Below are 6,465 nucleotides of genomic sequence, written 5' to 3'. Positions count from 1 at the left end.
TCACAGATGTTACTGCAGGAAGCCACAGTGGCCAGGGATCTGGCACCCATCCTGTCCCAGGGCTGCTCTGGGGTGGGACTGAGCCTTTCCTGAGGGGGCAGGAGGGTCCCACACGTGTCCCCAGCATGGGTGTGCCCTCCCAGCACCTGCTGGGGGTGAGGCTGGGCTGGGCTGCCGGGGGCTGAGGGAAGGTGTGAGCACATTCCCTGGACAGGAGTCCAGCAGGGTCGTGTCCCACCCTGCCCTGGTGCCTTCCTGTGCTGAGCAGAGCCCCCAGTGGTGCTGGGGCTGGGATGGTTTGCTTGGATAAGGAGCTGTTTGAAAAAGCAGCAGGATCTGCTGTTACATGGAAAAAGAAGGATATTGAGCAATGGGGTGAGGGGAAGTTGCCATGGAAACTGAGGCAGGGCTGGGAGCAGCTGTGGCACTTCCAGGGCGGGTTCCTACTCGGAATTCTGTTCAGGACAGGCAGGGAGGAGGGAAGGGGCACTGTGGCTTCCCTGGCAGCGCCAGGCTGGGCTGGAGCCGTGTGGGAAGGTGAGTGCTCCTCTGGCTCCTGGTGCTGTTCCAGTCACTGCCTGCTCGCCTCAGCGTTGTTGATTAGCCACTTCTCCTTATTTATCCTGGCCATTACCCGGAGCCAGGATCATGTTCCAGTCTGAACAATGGATTTATCCTTTGCCAACCACTCCAAGAGTGAAAACAGCCTTTTGCTGTCAGTGCTCGTGTTCGCAGAGCTGGGTTTGTACCAAGGCCTGTTGGGATCTTCTGGTCATTCTGTTTTATGTGGGAAGGTCCCTGGGCTCCTGCTGGCCAGCCAAGGTTCCCAGGGAGAGGACACCTGGTGCTTTGTTGCCCCTCCGAGCTGGGAGCCTCTGCTCCTTCCAGCTCTTCCTGGGAAGGGTGAGCTCTTCCAGGCTGGCCTGAGGCAGGAATTGTTTGCTTCCTTGGTGCCCTTGGCCCCCATGGAGGCTGGGTGTGCAGGTGGTTGTGGTTCCTCAGGCAGGACTGTACCCCCTGGAGAAGCTGAGGAGTGGCTGAGCTCCCTCCTGGAAAAGGTGCTTTTACACATGGGAAATGATTGTTTGAGGAAGTTGTGGGGAGCAGTGATGAACTGGCCCTGTCAGGGTGACCCCGGTGGGAGGGAGTGCTGTGCCATTCCCGATGTTCCAGCTGTGCCGTTCCCAGTGTTCCAGCTGTGCCGTTCCCAGTGTTCCAGCTGTGCCATTCCCGATGTTCCAGCTGTGCCATTCCCAGTGTTCCAGCTGTGCCATTCCTAGTGTTCCAGCTGTGCCATTCCCAGTGTTCCAGCTGTGCCGTTCCCAGTGTTCCAGCTGTGCCGTTCCCGATGTTCCAGCTGTGCCGTTCCCGGTGTTCCAGCTGTGCTGTTCCCAGTGTTCCAGCTGTGCCATTCCCAGTGTCCCAGCTGTGCATCCTGCCCCACGTGCTGTGTTGCCTTTTTCCTTCCTTTGCCCCGCTGTCAGGGTGGTTTCCTGTGCCGCGGCTGCGGAGGGCTGGGTCCCTCCTCTCCCTGTTTTCCTGCTGCCCTTTCGAGCCTGGCCTGTGCCAGATGCGATCCCAGCGCTGCTCCATCCCGGGGCTGCTCCCTGCCCTGCTGCCTCGGGACAGAGAGGAGAGAGCAGAGTGATCCCTGTGGCGCTGCCCCAGCTCGGCCATGGCATCCGCACAGGTGAGTGCCCCCGTAAGTCCCGGTGTCCTCCTGGCTGTGTCCTGCACGCGCCGTGTCCGTGTGCCTCGGGGCGTGCTGGGAGCTGTGCCCTGCCCAGGGTCTGTGCTGGGGGGGCACACGGGTGACCGTGGGGCTGGCTCAGGGTGAGGGGGTTTGGCTGTCAGAGCTGCCGGCGGTTCTGGAGCTCTCTGCGAGGGACAAGGAGCTTATTGCAGGGGATAAGGAGCTAACGGCTCCCAAAGCCCATTAAGGCTCCATGGGGCTCCCTGTTACCTGCAATAGGCACGTGCTCACCGGGCTTTCCACACGCTCTAATGCCACACTGGGATTATGACAAAGCTTTGCCTTACTCCCTCCTGTTAATTATTAACTGGAATTAATGACATGAAGGGCGGAGAGATGCAGCGAGCACTGCAGAGGATGTTCCTCTGCCCCATCACCCCAAGGACCTGCTGGTGCCCCTGGAGCAAAGGCATCACCAGAGGCTGCAGCCCCAGCGTGGGTTCTGCTGCCTGTGTGGCCTTCCTGGGTGTCAGGGAGCTGTAATCGGCTTCTCTGGAGTAAAGCAGCTTTCTGCAGCTGCCCTGGGCCGTGAGCAGGGGCTGCCAGGAGCCATGTGTCCCCTTGAGGACGCTGCTGCTGGGTGGCACTATTCGGTTTCCATTCCTATGGCTTCACCAGCTGCTGGAGGTTCTGGGAGGCCTTGGCCGGGCAGCACCCACTGGCAATATGAGTGGGTGGGAGTCCCATGGGATCCAGTCCCTGTCCTTGGCAGGAGCAGCCAGGGCAGCAGGGCCAGGGAGCAGCTCTGGCTCAGCCGCTGCTCTCACCTGTAATTGGCACTGAGAGGTTGCTAAATGCAGCAGTGAAGGCTGCTGGCTAATTAGTTTATTCTCTAAAACAGCCTTTCAGGAGCAGCTCGGTGATCTGGGAAAGGCCAGGGCTGGACAGGGGTGTTATTACCTCGTTAGGCCAGCTAATGGAGCTGGGAAACACAAACCTGTGCACGCTCCGCTGTGGCACAGCAGCTGTGGCTCCGTGAGTCCCTGGTGTGGTACAGGCACCCCTAAACCTGGGAAACCTTCCCGGGAAACAGCGCCGAGCAGCTGCCCGGCGGGCACACCCGAGGACCGAGGGAAGTGGCTTTTCCAGAGGCCATGCGGGTGTGGGCTGGCTCGGGACACCCTCCCTGCGGAGCTGCGGGCGCGCTATCAGCCGGACGCTCCCGCTGCCACAATCGCTGCTTTTGTTTCTGAACTGGGTGGGGAGTGGAAACCCGGCGTCCCTTCCCGTATAAAACAACAGGGATTCGTTATCCAGGGCCCCAGTGCTCGGAATGGCACCGATGGAGCCCCACCCCTCTCCATCTCCTCTGATCTCTATGGAGCTCTCCGTGGAAACGGGATCGGCATCGTCCCCGCGGGTCCCACAGCCATGCTGGCCTTATCAGGGCTGGGGCTCCGAGCTGGCGCCAGAACAGCTGTGCCTCCCCGGCCCGAGAGGATGCCCCGATCCCTGTGCCCTCCCCGGCCCGAGAGGATGCCCCGATCCCTGTGCCCTCCCCGGCCCGAGAGGATGTCCCGATCCCTGTGCTCCCCCCCAAACTGAGAGGATGCCCCGATCTCTGTGCCCTCCCCGGCCCGAGAGGATGCCCCGATCCCTGTGCTCCCCGCAAACTGAGAGGATGTCCCGATCCCTGTGCCCTCCCCGGCCCGAGAGGATGCCCCGATCCCTGTGCTCCCCGCAAACTGAGAGGATGTCCCGATCCCTGTGCTTCCCCCAGACTGCGAGGATGTCCCGATCCCTGTGCTTCCCCCAGATTGAGAGGATGCCCCGATCCCTGTGCTCCCCCCAAACTGAGAGGATGTCCCGATCCCTGTGCTTCCCCCAGACTGCGAGGATGTCCCGATCCCTGTGCTTCCCCCAGATTGAGAGGATGTCCCGATCCCTGTGCTCCCCCCAAACTGAGAGGATGTCCCGATCCCTGTGCTCCCCCCAGACAGAAAGGATGCTCCGTGCTTTAGGGACGGGTTGGCCCTTCCCTTCCCAGGACCTGCGGTTCCGTACAGCAGCAGAGCAGGTTCCTGTGCCCGCTGACATCCGAGGGACAGCGGGACAGAGCAGGAGAGCTGCGCGGCAGCGACTGGGCTGTGCCGATGTTCCCCGTTCCTCCCCGGGTTGCTCAGTGCATGAGTGATGCCGGGAGCGAGGAATGCAGGGCTGGCCGAGCTCCTCCTGTCTCTGGCAGCCCCGACACGCCGGTCCTGCTGCCAGCCCAGCCCAGGGCAGGTATCGCCACCACACCCAGACCTGTGCGGGGAGCCCTGACCCCGACACCCCCAAGCCTGCGCTTGAACCCGGCCGCAGGTGGAGGTGATACTCCGAGGAGGAGGAGGAGGGATAATTACTGGCCCGGGCCATCCTTGCGTGCTTCGTGGTCCAGCGGCTCAGCAATTAGCGCCAGGGAGCGGCCGGGGAGGAGCTCCTTGTGATCCTTTGTCTCTCGGAGTTTCCCAGCAGAAGCTGTTCCCCGTGATTTGCTCTGAAGTGTCGCTGCCCCAGCTGAACCTGTGCGGCAGCTGCTGCCTCACCTGCCCGCAGGTCTGGGCAAAGAGAACGCTGGTCCCTCCATAAAGTCATCATCACAGCAGGCTCTGATTGTATCTTGCAAACAGATGCAGTCACACAGATCGATGATATATTTTTTCACCCATGGAGAATTAATGATAGAGAAAAATTAATTTTGATTAACAACTGGTGTGTCACCAAAAGGGATTTTTTTTTTTTTAATGAGGGGAAAAACAGTTATGCCAGAATAATCCCAAACTGGTGCCTCAGGCCGTCCTCTGAGGCGAGGGGATCAGTACTCCAGGAGCAGGGCAAACCGAGGCAGATGGAGGTGAGGGTTGGTGGAGCGGGCTGGTGCTGGAAGGAGAAGGTGCAGCAGGACAGAGAGCTGTCAGTGGTTGGCTTGTCACCTGTCACCTCTGCTCCACGCTCAGCTCCTGCATCCCCGAGCCCGGGGCGGTGCCAGAGGCTGCAGGAGTGCCGGGGGGCTGGATCTGGGGCGGGAGCACGGCAGGTCTGCCCGGCACAGCCGGCGGTGACACCGGTGACTGGAGTTTCGGTGGGTGACTGCAGAGTGTGGGCACCTTGTGTGCCACCCCAGCACCTCCTGCCCTGGTGTGTGGCAGCCGGGAGCTGTCCCCAGCAGAGCCTGTAACCAAAGCTGGGAGGTGCCCCGAGTGCTGTCTGGTATGTTCCTGTGGCCCGAGCGGGGAGCGGTGGGATGAGAGCCCTGCATCCATTGGCATGTTTCTACTTTTAACACGTTAAGGATCGTGTCTGTAACCTGCCCTAATTTTAGGCATTGGTCTCTGGCGCTGAATCCCGCAGGGAAAAATGAGTGCAGGTGTAAAATTAGCCGGATTATTCTGGGCTGGCAGTTACCAGTGCTCCAGCAGGGAAACATCCAGCTCAGCCGTGTGTGTGCTGCCTCCCAAGCAGCCCTGTTCCCACCTCAGGATCGGCCTGCAATCTTAATCTTGTTATCCACCTGGAGGTTTAGAGGGAAAGGACACCATTCCTGCATTTAGGAATTGATCTGTGTCAGGGGCAACCAACCCTTTCAGTCCCAGTGGTTTGGCTGGGAAGAGTCTGGGCAGCAGAGACTGAACAAGGAAAAATGGTGCATTTCTAGGCTCTGCCACAGCTGGAGAAGAGATTATGTGAAATAACTAACATGGAAATGTTAATCAGCATTAGCTGTAGCCCAAATTCCATCAGAGGAATGCTAAACAAAGAGAAGGAAAAGGCTGGGATTAGGGTGGCGTGGCAACAGGCTGTCCTCCCCAAAGTTTGGGTCTCATGCCCCAGGATTTGAGCTGTTATTTAAAATACAAGTCATCTTCTTCCCCTCCTCGGTGCACACACCAGAATGTCCAAGTGCAGAGCAGCTGGAACTGGCACATGGAGTGTGCAGCAGCCTGGAACGCTCCGCTGAGGACACAGCAAAGCAGCAGCTCCTTAGTGTGAGCACAAACGTCCCTGCCCAGGCTGCTCCTGGCACTGCACTGCCAGGGACCGGGGTCACGGAGAGGCGGTGACCGAGGGGGCTGCAGGGGACACGGCCAGCCTGGGCAGCTGAGGGGACTCTGGAAGGACATTCCTTGGGGTTTTGGTTTCTCATGCCTGGACATGATCTCTTGAGATTTTGGGGTTTTAACACTTCATGTTGCCTTGTGTTTGACTGTTCACTCCCTGGTTTCAGTACTTTTCCCTGCTTGCTTTGTCCTGGCCCTTTTTTACCAAGTTTTCAGACTTAATATTTCTGAAGTAACTCAGGTTCCTCCTGTTCTCCTCCTAAGGAACCAGGCTGGGAGAGCTTGGGGGGTTCAGCCTGGAGAAGAGAAGGCTCCAGGAAGAATTTAGAGCCCCTTCCAGTGCCTAAAGGGGCTCCAAGAGATCTGAGAGGGACTTTGAACAAAGGCCTGGAGGTACAGGACAAGGGGGAATGACTTCACACAGCTTTAAGATCCCTTCCAATCCAAACCAGTCGGGGATTCTGTGATCCTGTGTTCTCTCATTCAAGCTGGAAACACAGGAAGACGTGGAGCTGTGGAGTCTGACACAGGGGAAAGCCCTAGGGCAGAGTTCACCCCAGTCCAGCAGAACTGGAAAGGGTTTGGATTTAGCTGTGCCTCTTCCCCCACTTGCACGCTCCTGGAGGGCTGCCGGGCCCCGCAGGGGATGGAGAGGGAGTGAAGCTGTGCAGT

The sequence above is a fragment of the Vidua macroura genome, chromosome 12 (genome assembly GCF_024509145.1).
Source record: "Vidua macroura isolate BioBank_ID:100142 chromosome 12, ASM2450914v1, whole genome shotgun sequence".
Lineage (NCBI taxonomy): Eukaryota > Metazoa > Chordata > Aves > Passeriformes > Viduidae > Vidua > Vidua macroura.
This window is presented reverse-complemented; position numbering follows the sequence as displayed.